Here is a 20,686-nt window from a genome sequence, read left to right on the forward strand (position 1 = left end):
ACTATTTATTTTGGAAGAACGAAAAGCCACGAAGAGTCACGAAGCTTGAATCCGGGCGGTAGTTTACATAACCGATCGACTCTTTACGAACAATTGTGTTTGTTTGTTATTCTTTAAACGAATTTTTCCTTTCGAACAATTGCAACTGTTCGTTCGCGGACGAATGTCCAGAAATTTCTAGACAATTCTGTTCGGCTATGTGTCTGTTCGGCAAAAAATAAAAGACCGATGGGCAAAAATTAAAATAGAAAAAATGGAATATAAGAAGCCCCGACGGCCGGGCCCGACCCTAACCGAACCAAGCCCGCCGGCGGAGGGCGGTGGCGGCGCGCGCGCGTGTCGGCCAATCTTAGCTTTGCGTAGGTCCTCTCCCTTTCACAAAAGTTGGGTGCCCCTTGGGGCCCAAACCCATTTGCAAAGTTCCAATATATAAACCCATCTCCCATCTATCTCTTATCCTATGTGAAACACCCACACTTCTCATTCACATTTAAAGGACTTAAGGGATAACATCCCCAACAATCCTCCACATAAATGAGATGTTCGGACATCATGACTTTTCGTATATGTATGAAATGCAATGTGCGATTATTCCATGAGAAATCGTTACATCGGGATAAGTAGTCCGAGACTTTGAACTTTCCTAGTAAGACCTATCGGATTTACTCGGTCAATCAGTAGACTTGATGTCTTTGAACTGTCGACCTTTGGTGTAAGCCTAAACAATAGAAATCACATAACTCTCTCTCGAATAAGGTTAGTTCTCATTGTTGTGTTCGTTGTGGCCATGAACACCGCCTAGTTTCATGAGTGTTATAGAGAATTTGGCGTTTTCAATTCTCACCGAAGCGGCCCTCACTTCACACTCACATAGGTGATTTTCGAACATATAGTATATCATATACTCAATTTAGAATCATTAAAAGCTTTTGCTTAACCTTCATGTATTAGTACTGTCTCTATCCGGGAATGAGTAAAAATTTGACAATACTTTACACTATCTTCATAACTTAGTTTTCCATTTGAACCTAGATCTTGGGATCTCCAGTCAACTAGGTAGGGTTTCCGCTATGATGACTTGTTTATAGGCCTTAAAGCCATTCCCCTTGATGTTTTCGCAACCATCTCTCTAGTTAGGCCTTTTGTCAATGGATCCGCAATATTATCTTTTGACTTCACATAGTAAATGGTGATAATTCCACTAGAAAGAAGTTGTCTTATCGTGTCATGTCTTCAACGTATGTGTCGAGACTTACCGTTATACATGACATTCATTGCCCTTTCTATTGCCGCTTGATTGTCACAGTGTACACATACAGCGGGCACTGGTTTGGGCCAATTTGAAATATCTTCCAAGAAGTTTCGAAGCCACTCTGCTTCTTCACCGGCCTTATCCAAAGCAATAAACTCTGATTCCATTGTAGATCTTGCTATGTAAGTTTGTTTTGATGATTTCCAAGACACTGCTCCCCCACCAAGTGTGAATACATATCCACTTGTTGATTTTGCGTCTTTAGTGTCGGTTATCCAATTTGCATCACAATATCCCTCAAGTACCGCTGGATATTCTGTATAATGCAAAGCATAATTTTGAGTATGCTTCAAGTAGCCCAATACACGCTTCATAGCTTTCCAATGATTTTCATTTGGACTAATTGTAAATCGGCTTAGCTTGCTTACCGCACAAGCGATATCCGGTCTATTGCAGTTCATGACATACATTAAACCGCCTAGTATACTAGCATACTCATTTTGAGCCTTACTTATACAAGTATTCTTTGAAAGATGTAAATTAACATCTATCATTGTACTTATCGGTGATATGCCTAGATTCTTGCTTTTTTCAAGAATCTTCTCAATGTAATGGGATTGAAATAGAGATAGTCCTTCAAATGTTTTACGAATTTTAATTCCTAAAATGACATCTGCGATCCCCATACCTTTCATATCAAATTTACTTGTGAGCAAGCATTTGATCTCCTTGACAACCTTACTATCACTGCCCATTATAAGCATGTCATCTACATATAAACATAAAATGGCAAAGATATTATGAGTTTGCTTAACATATACACATTTATCGCAGTCATTAATTTTGAAGTCATTTGACAACATGACTTGGTCAAATTTAGCATGCCATTATTTTGGTGCTTGTTTTAAGCCATAAAGTAACTTAATAAGTCGACATACTTTCTTCTCTAGTCCTGGAATAATAAACCCTTCAGGTTATTCCAAATATATCTCTTCTTCTAGATCCCCATTTAAAAAAGCTGTTTTAATATCCATTTGATAGATTTCAAGTCTATACATCGCTGCTATGGCAATTAGCATCCGTATAGATGTAACTCTCGTGACAGGTGAATAAGTGTCAAAATAATCGGACCTTCACGTTGTCTGTAGCCTTTTACTACAAACCCAGCCTTATACTTATCAATAGCACCATCTGCCTTCGTTTTCCTCTTAAATATCCACTTACATTGTAGTGGCTTATTACCAGGAGGAATGTCAACCAATTCCTATGTATGGTTTGACAAGATGGATTCAACTTCACTATTGATAGCTTCTTTTCAAAGCGGGGCTTATGGCGATGTCACAGCTTCTTTGAATGTCCGAGGCTCATTCTCTAAGAGATACGTTAAAAAATCGGGTCCAAAAGACGTGGAAGTCCTTTGTCTTTTACTACGTCTAGGTTCATCCTCCATTTGATCATTTCTAGATATAGTATCTCGAGGCCTCTTATTATTATCAATTGGCTCATATTCTATGTTATACGGGAATATATTTTCAAAGAACAAAGCGTCCCTTGATTCAATGATAGTATTAACATGTATATCTCGGGATCTCGACTTATGAACAAGAAAACGATATGCATTGCTATTCTAAGCATATACAATAAAAACACAGTCAACGGTCTTTGGTCCTATCTTAACCTTTTTAGGTTTAGGAACCGCAACGTTAGCCAAACACCCCCACACTTTGAGATAATTTAAGTTAGGCATTCTGTCTTTCCATTTCTCATATGAAGTTTGTTGTGTCCTTTTGTGGGGTACTCTATTTAAAATAAAGTTTGCTGTCAAGACAGCTTCCCACCACAGATTATGCGGTAAACCAGAACTGTTCAACAATGCATTCATTGTTTCCTTTAGGGATCGATTTTTCCTTTCCGCCACATCATTCGATTGCGGTATATAAGGGGCGGTAATTTGGTGAACGATACCAAATTCAGAACAAATTTCCTCAAAAGGAAATTCATATTCACCTTCTCTATCACTTCTTATTATTTTTATTTTCTTATTTAATTGATTTTCAACCTCACACTTATAAGTCCTAAAAGCATTCACAGCTTCATCTTTACTGTTAAGTAAATAGATATAGCAATACCTCGAACAGTCATCTATAAATGTGATAAAGTACTTCTTACCACCTCTAGAAGGTATTGCTTTCGGATCACAAATGTCTGTGTGTATTAAATCTAAAGGTTATGTGACTCTATTATCTACAGAATGAAAAGAATGCTTGGAAAACTTAGATTCAACACACACTTGGCACTTTTCACTTGGACGGTCAAACTCCGGCAATAGTCTCATACTCATTAATTTCTTTATTGACTTATAGTTAACATGTCCTAGTCTTGCATGCCATATATTAGAAGACTCAAGCATATAAGTAGAAGCAACTTTATTCATAGCATCTTTGGTTACAACAGTCATTACATTCAACTTGAACAAACCATCACTCGGATAACCCTTTCCTACATACATCTCATTTTTGGAGAGTACAAACTTGTCAGATACAAACACCAACTTGAAGCCATTCTTGCAAAGGAGAGATGCAAATACTAAATTCTTGCGAACATCCGGCACATGAAGAACATTGTTCGGTGTCACAATTTTCCCGGATGTCATCTTTAAAGCAATCTTTCCAACACCTTCAACTTTAGAGGTTGATGAATTATCCATATAGAGTTTTTCATCATCCCCCACGGTTGTGTAGGACGAGAACATCGACCTGTTTGCACAGATATGACGAGTTGCTCAAGTATCAATCCACCACTCCTTGGGATTTCCCACCATATTACACTCGGATATTATAGCAGTCAGATTGATATCATCAACACCATTGGAAATCTCTTCCACCACATTTGCCTGAGTTTTCTGCCTTTTCTTGGTTCTGCAGTCTTTGGCTCGATGTCCGGACTTTCCACGCTTAAAGCATTTGCCAACGAACTTTTTCGGACCTTGGGTGAATCCCTCTCCAAACTTACTAGGCATTTTCCTCTTCTTGTTGCGTTTCGATCTTTTTTCAACAACATTGGCCCTTGAGACATCCAGATTTCTGCCAAATTTCTTCTCGGAAAATCTATTATCTTCCTCTATCCTCAACCGAACAATATAGTTTTCAAGTGACAACTCATTTCTCTTGTGTTTGAGATAATTCTTAAAATCTCTCCAAGAAGGTGGCAATTTTTCAATAAAAGCAGCCACTTGAAATGATTCACTTAGAGTTATTTCTACAGCATGAACATCATGCATAATCACTTGAAGTTCTTGAACCTGGCTTAAGACGGTCTTTGAATCGACCATCTTGAAGTCTAGAAATTTGCCAACAATGAATTTCTTCAATCCGGCATCTTCGGTTTTGTATTTCTTGTCCGGACTATCCCATAACTCCTTAGCCGTTTTCAGCGGACTATAGATGTTATAGATAGTATTATCTAGACTGTTGAGGACATAGTTGTGACACGGGAAGTCGGAATGCTTCCATGCATCCACAGTAGCAACCTTTTCTTTATTTGTCTCTCCAACGTCCAATTTAGGACCATCCTCATTGAGGAATCTTGCCAAGTTCAAGGTTGTGAGATAGAACAACATCTTTTGTTGTCATCTCTTGAAATCAGACCCGTTGAACTTTTTCGGCTTTTCTCCATGATTCGGAATAGGAGTAATCGGAGTCGAAGTCGAAGCCATTTCTTTAAAAAATAAAATAAAATTTACTAATGAACGACGTAACAAAGAAAACTTACAAAAAAAAAACGTCGAGGACAGATTATATCGGACAACACGTGAGTATGTGAGCAACAACAATTCGGGAAAGACAACTATACGAAAGTTGTATTCAACACAAAAGCCCGACATAACACTTTCTTCAAATTGTAAGTAGTATACGAAATGTACAACCACACAGAATACTCACAACGTTGACGAATAGCAAAATACGTTTATCTCGAAAAACAACTCTTATAAACGTTAGGAATGAAGTTCGAGAATGATCATTCGAACATCATAACAGAAACTTGATACACCACTAAACGAACGAAGAACAGATTGTTCACAACAAAAAATTATACGAACTAAGCGCAAAAACAAGAAGTCCAATACAGAAAATTTTTCTTAAGATTGTTGTCGTCTAAGTTCGTATAAATAGAAATAAGATTGAAAGACTAACCTTTAGCCAATGTAAAACGAGAACGCAGAAGATTGATCCGAGCCCAACGAATGTCGTTGTGTCCTTAAGACAAATTTGTCCCCTCAATTTCGTACCCGAGGACGTTGGACAATTGTCTCCCAGGATAGAACGGATCACGTTCCTTTGAAGTGGTACTTCTTCAAAAGACTCCAACAAACGTAACTTTGTAGGATTATCGCACAAAATATATGAGGGAAAAACAGGTATGCAAGTTCTAGAAGAAACCGAAAATGTATGCTCAGGAAAAAGAAAACGTGTCCCGAAATGACCTATTTGAGGACTATTTATTTTGGAAGAACGAAAAGCCACAAAGAGTCACGAAGCTTGAATTCGGGCGGTAGTTTACATAACCAATCGACTCTTTACGAACAATTGCGTTTGTTCGTTATTCTTTAAACGAATTTTTCCTTTCGAACAATTGCAACTGTTCGTTCGCGGACGAATGTCCAGAAATTTCTAGACAATTCTGTTCGGCTATGTGTCTGTTTGGCAAAAAATAAAAGACTGATGGGCAAAAAATAAAATAGAAAAAATGGAATATAAGAAGCCCCAACCCCCGGGCCTGGCCCGAACCGAGCCGGGCGGCGGCGCGCGCGTGGGCCAATCCTAGCTTTGCGTAGGTCCTCTCTCTTCCACGAAAGTGGGGTGCCCCTTGGGACGCAAACTCATTTGCAAAGTTCCAATATATAAACCCATCTCCCATCTATCTCTTATCCTATATGGGACTCCCACACTTCTCATTCACACTTAAAGGACCTAAGGGATAACATCCCCGACAGAAACAAATTTTGACATATAGAACAAACGAAAGTTTTGTGGACACATGCCAATCCCTTTCAAAGAGGACAATGCTTGTCGCGCCGCAAGGGGGCCTCTCATCCATTGCGAAATGTTTCGCCTGAGCCGAAATTGCTCGGTCCATTCATAGGTGCAAGAGGTAGCAAATGCGGAAGGCACGAGCTAGGTTAGACGTTCGCTCGCGACACGGCGTGAACGTGCCGCTTTGTGGAGGAAGAGAATTTTTCGAATTGTCGCGAACAAGATTATTTATATTTTTTTTATTGTCACTAATGCGATTGTAACAAATGAATTTTACATAGCTGAACACATCTCGACTTAGTTATTTTGGATTTCTCTCGCAAATTCTCAAAAGAGGACCATTTTATTGGACTTTCGAGGAGCTAAATGTTTTCAGCGCGCCCCAAAGGTTCATTGCTAGTGGAGAATTATGTCCATTGGTCTTGCTTTTTACTCCTCAACAATGAATACAAATAGTCTTTTACTTATCTTTGTCACTCAAATTGTCCTAGCGAGGCTCCCTGATTTTTCGCTTTCTAATTTCAAAAGGATTTCCACGTGAAAATATGTGTCTTCTTCTTTGTTTTTTTTTTTACCCAACAAAACGCGTGAGAATTACCAAAAAAATCTTAAATCTATTGTAATCGTGTCAATTCAGTCCTAATTTTTTTTTTTATCGATTGAGTCCTAAACCTTCTGCAATTATGCCAATTCAATCCATTTAATCGGCTAGCGCCGACATGATAATATTTTTTAATTACTTTTTATAATTTGTCTATATTTTCTTCTTTTTGTCTTGTTTTAGGATTTGGCCCAGTAGGAGGCCGCAGGCTCGCGGACCCTTGCCTAGCCCTAGCAAGGGTCGCACCCCCTGTAGCAGAGGCTGGTGGTCGGCAGCGCCGCCGACCCAAACCCTAAAAAAAGACATATAAAATTAAACAATTTAAAACTAAAAATTAAGAAATTGAAATATTATTAATAAGTTTCATGTCGGTATTGGCCGGTCAAATGGGCTGAATTGGCACAATTGCAAAATGTGTCAGGAAAAGAAAGGTTCGGAATGGAATTGGCACAACCGCAATAGGTTTAAGATTTTTTTTAGTAATTTTCCCAACAAAACGCCTTCATGTAAATGAATCCATCATAGACGTTGTGTTTTACCACGAATAAACTATAACTATGGGATTAAACGGGGGTCGACCCAAACCCGAAATGTTCCGGGTTGGATCTTTTTAACCTTTTAATTTTTGTCGAAAAAAATGCCCGTCCGAAGGAGATGTTATGAACTCATACGAAAGGGGTTGAGATGGGATATTGGTTCATATCACCAAGCTAGAAATTGTGCGACATGCTTTGAACTGTACCTCCCCATGCTCGTCTCACCGTCTTCCACGTTAGGCCCTAGTTTTTTCATTCAACTTTTTCTATCTAATTAAACCGTGTACTTTAAATCATCACACTTTACTCCCTCGAACTAGCTTATTATTTCAGTCACTATATCACTGTCAAATTTGCCCCGTTAAAACGTGCAATGCACGTGATTTTTAAGATGAACATGCTGATTATAATACATTTTTTTTAATCAACAAACTCTGTAATGGGATTCTTCATTGAAGTTTAAAAATCGTATGTGTTGCACAACTTGACAAATACACATACTTAACGGAAAAATTTGACGGTGAAAATCGATAGGATAGTTTATAAGTTAGGGAGAGTAAAAAGTGCAACGAATTTTAAAATTTAGAGTTTTACTTGTAATGGATTCAAAGTTGAGGGGCTTATTTGAAAATTTTAGAATTTTATGTGTAATAAGTGATTGTGTGGATATAATTATAAAATAATTAGTATAATAATAATAATAATAATAATAATAATGGGCAAAAAAGAGAAATCGACAAAATGACGTGGCACGGACCCATTCGAAATTCAAAGCACAGGGCGAAGGGGAAAGCACGTGCCAACTCATCTCCCTCGTCACGATAAAATTCAAATCTGTCCCCAACGCCCACCCTCTCCATTTCTCCCTCCACCTAGATGTGGCCATTTAGAACCGTGGGCCCGGAACCGGCCCGTTGACCGGGCCCACGGTTCCAACCCGTAATTATAAAAAATAATAATAATTAAGTGCCGGTGGGGCAAAGAGCCGTTAGGCTCTTTTGCCCCACGGCGCCGGGCCCCCGTAGGCCCGCTTCCCCCACCCCCCAAAATACAACGGCTCTTTGGGCCGTTGGCCCAAAGAGCCGTTGCCTTTTAAATAAAAAAAATGAATTATTTTTATTTTTTGCTTATAAATACATATCCTCTCCCTTTCATTTTTCTCACAAATCTTCTCAACAATTCTCTCAAATCCTCTCAATTTGTTCAAATTCTCTCAATTCGCTCAATTCTCTCAATCCCGACTCAATTCTCTCAAAAATGGCAAGTGGAAGCGGAAATGCTGACAAGGGCAAGATGACTATGGGAGATTACGAGTATCCCATTCCTAAATATGATCCTTGTGAGTATGCAAGTTGGGAAGACAACGACGATAATATCAACTATGTCCCGATTTCGAACGTCGAGCACATCCCAATACAAGAAAGTCTTCATCCTCCCACCGGTGTTGAAGAAACGTCAACGGCAAATGAGCCGGAACGGAAGGGCCGAGATAATACATCCGACTTGTGGCTACACTTCGACAAGGCACGTGATGAAGGAGAAGGTAAGTATAATATAAAATGTAAATATTATTCGCAAACGTATAAATTTACGAAAGGAAACAGCTACGGAACATTCCGTCGGCATTTGACGAAAAAACATCCAACGCAAGCGGGGTCGACAATACGCAACAACAAATTTCCGGGTACGCCACTTCTAATCCTTATCCTATATTCCGTTACAACGATGCACTTTATAAATAAACATTAGCTGAATATGTTGCCCTTGATCATGCTCCGTTTAATACTGGTGAAAATTTTAATATGAAATATTTGATAAATACTGCGTTGGTTTCGCAAGAACCAACTATTCCAAAAAATACTCTTAAACGCGAAGTTTTTCATCTTTATAAAAAAGGAAAAAAATCTTTAGGAAATTTTTTTGTGGAATTCAATGGACGTGTGCATATAGGTAGCGATTGGAGTGATCCTTGACAAATTCATTCTTATATGGGTGTCACGTGTCATTGGATAGGTGACGATTGGACCATTCAAAAAAGACTTATTGCATTCCGAGTTTTTGATGAAAGACATTCGGCTTATAATATTTATAGAATAATTAGACAAGTTTTAGAAGAATATAATTTGATAAATAAAGTATTTTCAATTGGTTTTGATAATGCCGCTGCAAATACCGCTTCTATTCCCAAATTAGAAAATATTTGCAAACCCACTTTTGGCGGACAATTTTTTTACATTAAATGTATTTGCCATGTTTTAAATTTATGTGTACAAGATGGTTTACGAACTCTTGACACTTCTCTCGCCCCAATAAAGGGTGCAATTAAATTTTTATGGAGTCGTCCCCATTTTATGAAATCATGGGGAAAATTTTGTAAACAAAATGGGAGAAGGGCAAGAAGATTTCTAAAAGATATTCCGACTCGTTGGAATTCGACGCACGAATTGCTTCGGCAAACTTTTGATTACAAAGATTTATTATGTATGTTTATTTCACAAAATATTCCCGAAATTACTTTACTTCCGCAACATTGGGACATTTACAAAAAAAATCTAGATTTTTTGAAAATTTTTAATGATGCTACTAAGACTTTATCTGGTATTTATTATCCTACTATGCATTTATTTTTAATAGAGTGTGTTAATATTGGTAGTATTTTTAGTGAATATGAAAATAATACTAAATTAGCTCGAACTATTTTAGTAATGCGAGAAAAATGGTTGCATTATTATTTGCAAATTCCTCTTGTCTATTTAGTTGGTATTTTTTTTTATCCACGTATTAAATTAGACGGTTTACTAGATTATTTGAATGTGTATTATCATGATTGTTTACATTTTGAAGATTCAATAAATATTTCAAATATACTAGGAGATATTAAAGAATCTATAGTAGTATTATATGGAGAATTTTGTAGTAGATATGGTTTAAGTGATTCTGGATCTTTACAATCCTTTGTCTCACGTAGCGAAGGTGGTAGTTCACTTAGTATAGGGTATAATATGCTCAAGAGTAGGCAAAAAAAAAATAAAAAGGGGCAACAGGTAGTATTTCTGAATTAGAAAAATATTTAACCACTCAATTTGAGTTTCGTGATACGTAACATAGTACAGATTTCGAAATCCTAAAGTGGTGGAAGAGTCACCAAATCGATTACCCAGTTCTCGCCCTCATCGCTCGTCAAATATTAGCAACCCCTTCTTCAACGGTTGCAGTTGAACAAGCATTTAGCGCTGGAGGATTAGTTTTGGACTCTCGCCGTTCAAGATTAAGTTCGGAGTCTGTGGAAACTCAAGCTTGTGTCGACGATTGGACGAGGGCGAAATTTCGACACCAAGAGCTAGATCGTGAACACGAATTTTTTAGAGATGATATTAGAGATACCACCGCCACGGGTACCACAACGGGTAGCGACGATTGACGATGAGGTAAGTTGGGGTTATCAAAGGTAAAAGAACTACATGGGCTTTGATTCTTCTATCCCCAAGAAGATATGTAGGCGTTTAATGATAATTCATTAAGTTCAAGCCCATTCCTCCTCTCTCTTTTTTTCTCCATATTTTATTACAATGTACAATTTGATTATATTTTATAATTTATAATTTATTATGTTTATTTTATTATTTATTATTTTAAAAATTAAAATTAAAAAAGGAACCGGAATGAATCGGCCCGAAACCGCCGGTTCCGAACCAGAACCGGCCCGGAACCGGCATTTTCAAGCGCCGGTTCCTAAACCGGAACCGGCCATGTATACCTCCACCCCACTTCGCAGCCCCTCCAACGTTAAGGTTCCAAAACCGAAACCACCGCCCATTTCTAGAGAGAGAGAGAGAGAGAGAGAGAGTGAGAGAGTGAGCGATCGGAGATTGGAGGTGGAGAAGTATGAGAAGCTGGAGAAGGTTGGCGAGGGCACGTACGGCAAGGTCTACAATGCGTGGCCCCACCGCCCTCCGTGAGGTCTCCCTCCTCCATTTGCTCTCCCGGTCCCTCTACGTTGAGCACGTTGACGGCGCCGCCTCCAAACGCAAGGCTAGTGCGCCGCCTCCGGGAAGCCGATGCCGTAGCTCATGTCCAAGGAAGTAACTGGACACCGATCTCCTCAAGGGCGTCGCTCATCGCCACAGCCACGGCGTGCTCCACTGCGATCTCAAGCCCCGGAACTTGCTCGGCGACAAGGAGAAGGGGATCCTAAAGATCGCCGATCTCGGGCTGGGTCGCACCTTCACCGTCCCCCTCAAGAGTTATGCTCATGAGGTCTTGCCTTTTAGTGAGTACGTCACACAATCTTTTTTTGTATCTTGTGTGCACTTGATAGTTGCAAAGATGGCGAAGACTATGATATTATTGGGTATAGATATTGAAACATGTTATAGGTATTTTGCTCATTATTTTCCTACGTGTCATTGGGGGTTGTCCAATTAAAAAGCAAGGCGTAATTTATTTAGGAAGTGAAAACAATAATCATATATGAAGAAGGCACGGTTTCATGCAATCTGTCCTTCATCTACATGGACATGGGCTAAAATTAATAAACAAGAGCCAAAATTTCTGAGTAACATCTTACTCAAATCATCATCATGTTAATGAGACATTTCATGGATTTCAATCCATCTACATAATCCTCCGCGAGGTCTCCCTCCTCCGGTTGCTCTCCCAGTCCATTTATGTCGTCCGCCTCCTTTGCGTCAAGCACGTCGACGGCGCCTCCTCCAAGCGCAAAAGAATCGGACCGACCGCGGTAGTGGAAGTTGATGCAGCTATGCAGCTTCAATTTCATAGGGACCTCGATCTCTTGCACTCTGGTGGTAGACCTTGAGGGTGTTGGAAAATGGAAGTTGAGAAAAGAGGAACACAAGAGATTACTTAGAATACTCTTTATTATTTTCGGGCTTAGTATATGATTCAATCACAAGCCCTTATATGGATACACACGGAGACCCTTAGTACATTGTATGCAATTATGAAGACCTCATAAAACTCCTAAAACTTTGAAGTACATGAATCTTGAAAATCCAATGGACTAATTAAATGCATGATACATGCATGAACTATTTTAATGCACCTAGATTCATGAATCAAGTTTAACTTCCAACACTTCCCCTTAAACTTGATCATATCTAGTGACTCCAATCGAAGCACGCAATCTTGCAAAATCTTCAAACTTCAATGCCTTAGTGAAGATATCGGCAACTTGATCATTAGTCTTCACATAAGCAAGCTTTACTTCTTTCTTCTCAATGCACTCTCTTATGAAGTGAAATCTTGTGTCAATGTGCTTAGTTCGATCATGGAAAATGGGATTCTTTCCCAAAGCAATAGCAGACTTGTTATCAACATAAATTGTGGTAGCATCTTCTTCTGGCATGTGAAGCATAATCAACAACTTCCTTAGCCAAATTGCATGACATACACATGATGCAGGGATACATACTCGGCTTCACAAGTTGAAAGAGTCACAATTGGCTGCTTCTTTGAACACCAAGTAAATGCAGTATCGTCCAAGAAAAATAAGAAACCGGTGGTGCTCTTTCGATCATCAACATCACCACCCCAATCACTATCACAATATCCATGAAGCTTGAAGTCTCTAGCAGGGGAATAAATTAAACCATAATCAAGAGTACCTTTTATGTATCGAAGTACCCTCTTGGCCATCTTCATGTGATTCTCGGTAGGTGCTTCCATGTATCGACAAACAAGACCAACACTATAGAGAATATCGGGTCTTGTACAAGTTAAATACCTCAAACTTCCAACAAGGCTTCTATAAAGAGACGGATCCACCTTCTTACTTTCATCAAACCTTGACATCTTTGCTCCACATTCGATGGGAGTGCTCACCGGCTTACATTTCTCCATTTTGAATTTCTCAAGAATTTTATTTGCATAAGCTTCTTGAGAAATGAAGATACCACCATCATCTTGCTTCACTTCAATTCCAAGATAGTACGACATAAGCCCAATGTCGGTCATCTCGAACTCTTGAGCCATCGCCTTCTTAAATTCTTCAAACATTTTTACATTGTTGCCGGTGAAGATCAAATCGTCGACATACAAACATACGAGCATAAAACCTCCAGCTTTGTCCTCTTTGACATATAGAGCATACTCATGTGGACACTTGATGAATCCATGGTCTTGAAAATATTTGTCGATGCGACTATACCAAGCCCTTGGTGCTTGTTTCAAGCCATACAAAGCCTTCTTCAACTTCAAGACCTTATCTTCATGTCCTTTGACAACATAGCCCAAAGGTTGCTGAACATACACTTCTTCCTCAAGATAGCCATTCAAGAAAGCGGACTTAACGTCCATTTGATAAATTTTCCACTTATTTTGAGCTGCCAAGGAAATAATCAAACAAATAGTTTCCAAATGAGCTACGGGAGCAAATACCTCATCATAGTCAATGCCATGCTTCTGACTATAGCCTTTCGCGATGAGTCTCGCTTTGTATTTTTCCAATTTTCCCTTGGCATTTTTCTTCACTTTATACACCCATTTTACGCCAATTGCCTTTTGTCCTTTAGGAAGGGTTGCTAATTCCCATGTGCCATTCTTCTGTATTGCTTGAATCTCCTGCTCCATTGCATGCCTCCATTTCTCATCATGCACCGCTTCTTCAAAGTTTAATGGTTCAATGTCAGCAAAGAAACAAAATAAACTTGGATTATCAACAACTTCTGTTTCATCATATATCTCCACAAGATTCCTTTTGCGCATCGGCCCTTCGGAGGAACTATCATGGGAACCTTGAGGAGTAGGAGATGGAGGTGGAGTAATATCACCTTGGTGTGTTCTTTGGCTTGATTCTCCCTCTTGTAAAGGACAAATGCCATATTCATTAATTTCGGCGACATTCCAATCCCATGAGGCATTTTCATCAAACTCTGCATCTCTACTAATCACGCTCTTCCTATTGGAAGGATTGTAGAACTTGTACCCTTTAGATTTAGGATCATAGCCGATGAAGACAAACTTCTCACTTTTTTCATCAAGTTTGGATCTCTTCTCATCTGGAACATGAATATAAGCAATACTTCCAAAAACACGTAAGTGAGAAACACTAGGTTTCTTACCACTCCATGCTTCTTGAGGTGTCACGCCACGAACACTTCTCGAAGAAGATAGGTTGGACAAATATACCGCACATGCAACGGCCTCAGCCCAAAATTCCTTCGGCATCCTTTTGCTTATAAGCATGCTTCGAACCATGTTGAGAATGGTTCTATTCTTCCGTTCTACGACACCATTTTGCTGTGGAGACCTTGGAACAGTCCGGAAATGACGAATCCCATTGGTGTCACAAAAGGTTTCAAATTCCTTGGAAGTAAATTCTCCACCTCGATCAATCCTTAATGCTTTAATGTAAAAGCCACTTTCTTTCTCAACAAGGGTCTTAAATTTTTGGAATGCTCCAAAAACTTCATTTTTAGCCTTCAAAAAATAAACCCAAGTTTTGCGAGAATAATCGTCAATAAAGAGTAGGAAATAATTAGCTTTACCATATGATGATGGTTTTATAGGTCCGCACACATCGGCATGAACAAGTTGGAGTGGCTTCAATGCTCTTGAAGTCGCCTCCCTTGGAAAGCTTTTTCTAGCTTGTTTGCCAAAAAGACATCCTTCACAAAGTTGGTTGGGATGATTGATGTTGGGCAACCCATACACCATATCTTCATTTGCCAAAGTCTTCAAGCCACCAAAATTCAAATGGCCAAATCTCAAATGCCAAAGCCAAGAAGTATCTTCAACACAACTCTTCAAGCACCTTGGATGATCAACTTGAACATTTAGCAGGACCATTCTATTTTTCTCCATAGGCACCTTAGCTATCAACTTATGAGATTCGTCTCTCAAAAGAAGACAACAATCTTTCAAGTGAACATCATATCACATCTCAAGTAATTGTCCCAAACTCAGAATATTAGACTTCAAAGTAGGAACATAATAAACTTGAGAAATCAAAAGATGACTTCCATTTTTAGCACGAATTAAAACATCACCTTTTCCTTTGATTGGAACTTTAGTATTATACCCAAAAATGATGTTGCCATTCACCTCGTCCTTAAGAGTTGAGAATAACTCTAGGTTGCCACTCATGTGATTGGCGGCACCGGTGTCAAGATACCATGCTCCTTTCTCTCTTTCTTCTTTGGTTGCCAATAACAACAATGCCTCATCATCTTCTTCTTCTTCTTTAATTTCAACATAATTGGCCTTCACTTCATTGTTAGTAGTGGCACTCCTACATTTATTGGCATAGTGGCCAAATTTGTGACAAGAATACCATTGAATATTAGATTTATCATACCTTCTCCTTTCACCTCTATTGTAGCCATAATTTCCACGTCCTCTTGATTGAAAGCTTGACCTTTTATTGTTGGAATATTGGTCTCCGCTCCTTCCACGACCATGACCACGACCACGACTACGACCACGACTACGGTCACGATCATGACCACGACCATGGCCAGTATTTTGACCTCTCTCATGGGACCATTCTTGCTTTTTCACTTGATCTCCCAAAGAGACCTTTGTTTGGAGTACTTGGGCCGCCGACTCTCCCTTCTTCTTCAATCTTTCTTCATATGCTTGCAATGACCCCATGAGTTGATCAAGGGTCATAGTCTCCAAGTCGTTGGATTCCTCAATGGCAACACCAACAAGATCAAGCTTTGAGTCAAGCGATCTAAGGATCTTTTCAATAACACGAACATCTTCAATATCCTCGCCATATTGCTTCATTTGATTGGTTACGGAGGATTCTCTAGTGAAGTAATCAGTAACGGATTCGGATTCCGTCATATGTAGAGATTCGAACTCCCCACGAAGAGTTTGAAGACGTACCTTCTTCACCTTTTCCACTCCTTTGAAATTATTTTCTAGAATATCCCAAGCTTCTTTGGCCTTTGATGCGGAAGCAACTTTCTCAAACATGGCTTCATCCAAGCCCATGTGAATAATAGAGAAGGCAAGTTGATCACCTTTACGAAACTTGCTCAAAGCGTTCCTTTGATTTTGGTTCATGGCTGCTTCATCCTCCGGTTCATCATAGCCTTTTTGAACAACATCCCACACATCTTGTGAGCCAAGCAACGGCTTCATGCGAATGCACCATTGCCCATAATTTTGCTTCGTAAGCTTGGGAATGGCATAAGGAAAGGAGCTATTCATCTTCAACCGTATGGCTCTGATACCACGTTGTTGGAAAATGGAAGTTGAGAAAAGAGGAACACAAGAGATTACTTAGAATACTCTTTGTTATTTTCGGGCTTAGCTATATGATTCAATCACAAGCCCTTATATGGATACACACGAAGACCCTTAGTACATTGTATGCAATTATGAAGACCTCATAAAACTCCTAAAACTTTGAAGTACATGAATCTTGAAAATCCAATGGACTAATTAAATGCATGATACATGCATGAACTATTTTAATGCACCTAGATTCATGAATCAAGTTTAATTTCCAACAGAGGGAACCGTTTGGAGTCGCTGCTGTAGTTGTAGATCATGTACTTCTGCTGCACCCAACGGAGCCTGTTTCTGGCGGGCCCCTCAAGGGATTGCTCCTGCCACGCGCTTGTCTGTAAGCCATTGGTAGACTTTGAGGCGCAGGACGAAGACCCGGAGGAGACCACATAACCATCGGCATTGAAGTTCCTGAAAGATGCGGTGAAAGGAGCTTTGGTCCAGTCAACCTTGACGGGGCCACACATTGTCGCCCAGTCATCGGCGTTCCAGAGGCTAGAGTAAAGCCTCATGGGCTGGTTTCTTGGGAAAGGCACGCCAATCGACTCCAAGTTGTTGAACACTCTTATGGGACTGTTATCCACCAGGAATCTGAAATAGGGAAATTGGCGGGTTAGTCAACAACTGGAGCGTATACCAGTTTGTATAGAGAGGAAAATGGTCATGGTCATAAGGTTTTGGGGACATTACATGGTGCGTCGAGCCTTCCAGACGATGGAGTAGGTGTGAAATGCCTTGGTGGGATCGAACCAGAGGTGGAACTGCTGTTCTCTGTTCCCTTTCCCCTGCGTGAACACATTGGTGTGGAGCGTATAGGGGTTCCCGGATAGGTTGCCAAGAAACTTGAAGTCAATCTCGTCGTGCCTCGGGCCTTGAGAGGACAACTGCACGAGTCATAAAAGAGGAACATAAGATTTTTAAGCACGCAGCAGGGCTCCCATGATTATTACCACGCATGGTGAGGAGCGGACGGTTCATGGAAAAGAAAAGCTTACGTAGTATGCAGTGACTGTCCCGGCCGAGTTGCCTTCCACGAGCTTGATCTGCATGTCGATGCGTCCAAAGAGATACTCGTTCTTAGACTTGAAACCGGACCCTGAAACCTAGTCGAGAGAGAGGGTGAGCCCTTGGCCTCCGTCGAGTATCTGGGCACGGTAGTCGCCCCAAGTGATGTCAAAGTCCGTGTAGAAGTTGCCAGCGGAGGCGAGAGGGGAGATGGGCCGCCAGGTGGAGCAAACAAAGGCAGAGCAGCTTCAGCGAGGGCGACGACATCATCATCTCGTGCCTCGACTTTAAAATTGGGAGAGACTAAAAGAACGGGGTGCTGTGCGCCTTTGGAGGAGGAAGAGGAGGAAGTTTGGGTCAAGCTAAGAGGATTGCGCGGGGGGGGGGGGTGGTGTGGGGTTGTTTGTGTAGGCGAAATTTCAAAATATTGGGTGAGTCTCGTTTCATGAGAACATATTGCGTGACAATAAATGGTCTCAATCGAGTTTCATAGTCCACGTAAGCAAATTATCACTCCAGTCATTGATTGCCATCTGTCCGAATTGGGCCCACCTTTCAGATTCTTTTTTTTTCCCGTCCCCTCGCCTCTCTCTTTCCCGCTCGATTACCCTCCCTCTCCCCTTCGTCAGTTTCCTGTTGCACCACACCATGACATAGAAAATGCTTGCACGCCATTAAAGCTCCAAACAAAGATGTGCGCAACATGATGACCGAATTTGCAGGAAAAATTCACGAGCAAAAGCCCTCGAGCTTTATTGAATGAAACAAATGGAGAAATCAAAACCTTCTTCAAATTGCAGAATCCTTCATAAACTCACGCCCAACCTCGAAAACAACACACCTCCACCTCATAGAAACCTAAGCTCGAACCTTCCCTTCGTTCCCAAGAACAAGAAGTGCGACGAGGCCATCGCCAGGCTCGGCGACCGTCACCAAAGCACACGTCAGCAGCTCCCTGCTCTGTGAGCTTGACGCCGACAACCGTCCGGACCCCTGGAATTTCGGTTGCAAGCTCTACGACGGCCACTCTGCCTGGAAGCATTTTCATCTTTTTTGGACCCTAATTTGCACCGGAATTTATAGTTTTGCCCCTACCTGGTCGCCGGTCGGAGGTAGGTGACGGCGGCGGCGAGATTCCATGAACAATTTTTATATTTGTTGATTTTATTTTTCTTTTCTGATTTCTTTCATTTACTTATATAAATAAAAAATTAAAATTAAAAATAAACAAGTTGAACCTTCAAGGCCTACCTGTGGGAGTTGCAAGCTAAGTCCATTCCTCTTGGGTAGAAAATGGGTTTGAGTGTGCGGCCCATTTTTGACCAATCTGATTTAACTTTAACATTTTGAATCCAATTTTTATTTTGTCCTTTAAAAATTTAGAACCCATATACAATTTTTTTGTACAAAATATTGGTCGAAAATGGATCTTTGACCCATGTTGACGGTTCTAGCTAGAACTGAGGTTAAAATCGGGTTGGGTATCCACAAAGTTGTAGTTATAATCCGGGATGCTGTTTTCTATATTAATGCGGTCGTCGTTTTGTGAGTAATTTTTCAATACCGCAGACAATAAATCGTCTCGAACCATTTATGGCACGAGGGCTTCATCGGATCAAATGATTTCGCACAAAAAATACCTCCTAAAGGTTGAAAAACCTCGTAGACAGCTAGTGTCCTGATGATCGCCCCACTGACCAAAGATCTCCGAAATTATTTGGAATCTGGCACGGGTGCCTGAGCGGGAAGGCACTAACCATAAAAATTAATGACTCCCTAATCGTTTCTTTAATCACGAATGTTCTACGGGAGGGCTCTACCACTTGATGATAAATTATTTTTTCCGAGTACACACACACACAACAAGGCCACAATCAGAAATGTCGTGATCCAACAGTGGCTGGACTCTTGATTATGGTGTTATTATCCACTGTTGCTATTGTTGTTGGTATTATTTCTCAATCAGAAAAAGTGAGGGATAACAAGTAACAACATTGATTCACCAAGTGGCTTTCCGTATCGAAGTTTGATTGGTACACAAGTTTGCTAAAAATGATCATTTGTATCGCTTGAAATAATTACTCAATAGAAAATGATTTCGTTATCGGCAATAGTTTATGTCAGAATATTTTCATGAACGATGCGTTTTGTTTTTCATTTTTGTAAGTAATAAAATCGATCATCTTTTTAAAAATATCTCGTACATTATTCACTTTTCGAAAAAACAAATGGAGCCTAACAGCATGGTGCATTTGGATGGTGACAGAAAGCATAGAATCCTCGGTGTTCATCACGTGACATGCATAACCCTAACCGCAACATGGAGGGAAAGCAAGAGAATGGAAGATGGCGTCGATGAGAAACAGACTTTGGAACAGATATCAAGAAGTAGATCGGATTATCTAAAGAGACAAAGCAATTAAAAAAGCATGAACTCAGTTGTTGGACTCAACATGCCACTATCTTACTCGGTCCAAATTTTATGCGGAACCCCAAAATTATGACATCATAAACCACACGAAAGATAGGACACGACACGTAATCGATGAGCCAGGTATTATATAATTATAGCAAAGAGCGATTAATGATCAAACATCTCTCCATCCAACTTCAGCTGAATTGTCAACGTAAGGGGGTGGTTGAGGATTGGCCGTGGTCTTAGGATTTGTGTTCTTGTAGTATCCTTTTGATTTTATAGGTCGGGATTTTTAGCCACCCAAACAAGTCATTGTAAGTTGATATTGCAGCCAAGGTTGATTGCTCAATCTTAATTAAAAGCCAAAATTGACAAAGGACACTTTGATTCCATATGAACCGTGTGCGGTACGGGCGAGCGTGCCAAAAAAAAAAAAAAACATACACACAAAGAGATATCATGCATAACCACCACCTGATGACTCATTCCCGAATGCGGTGTCGTTTGACCGACCCCGACCGTGGCATAAACTTATGTTGATCTAATCTAACCGATTATAAATGAAAATTCTGCTCCGAACCT

The 20,686-nt window shown here is 40.1% G+C and overlaps 1 pseudogene; it reads right to left on the reverse strand.

Annotated features, from left to right (window-relative positions):
* LOC115739219 overlaps positions 1-18,033 on the reverse strand; it is a 28,713-nt pseudogene extending 10,680 nt beyond the window's left edge.
* Between the last annotated feature and the right edge of the window lie 2,653 nt (positions 18,034-20,686).

This window comes from Rhodamnia argentea, chromosome 10 (assembly GCF_020921035.1).
Source record: "Rhodamnia argentea isolate NSW1041297 chromosome 10, ASM2092103v1, whole genome shotgun sequence".
In the NCBI taxonomy this organism is placed as follows: Eukaryota; Viridiplantae; Streptophyta; class Magnoliopsida; order Myrtales; family Myrtaceae; genus Rhodamnia; species Rhodamnia argentea.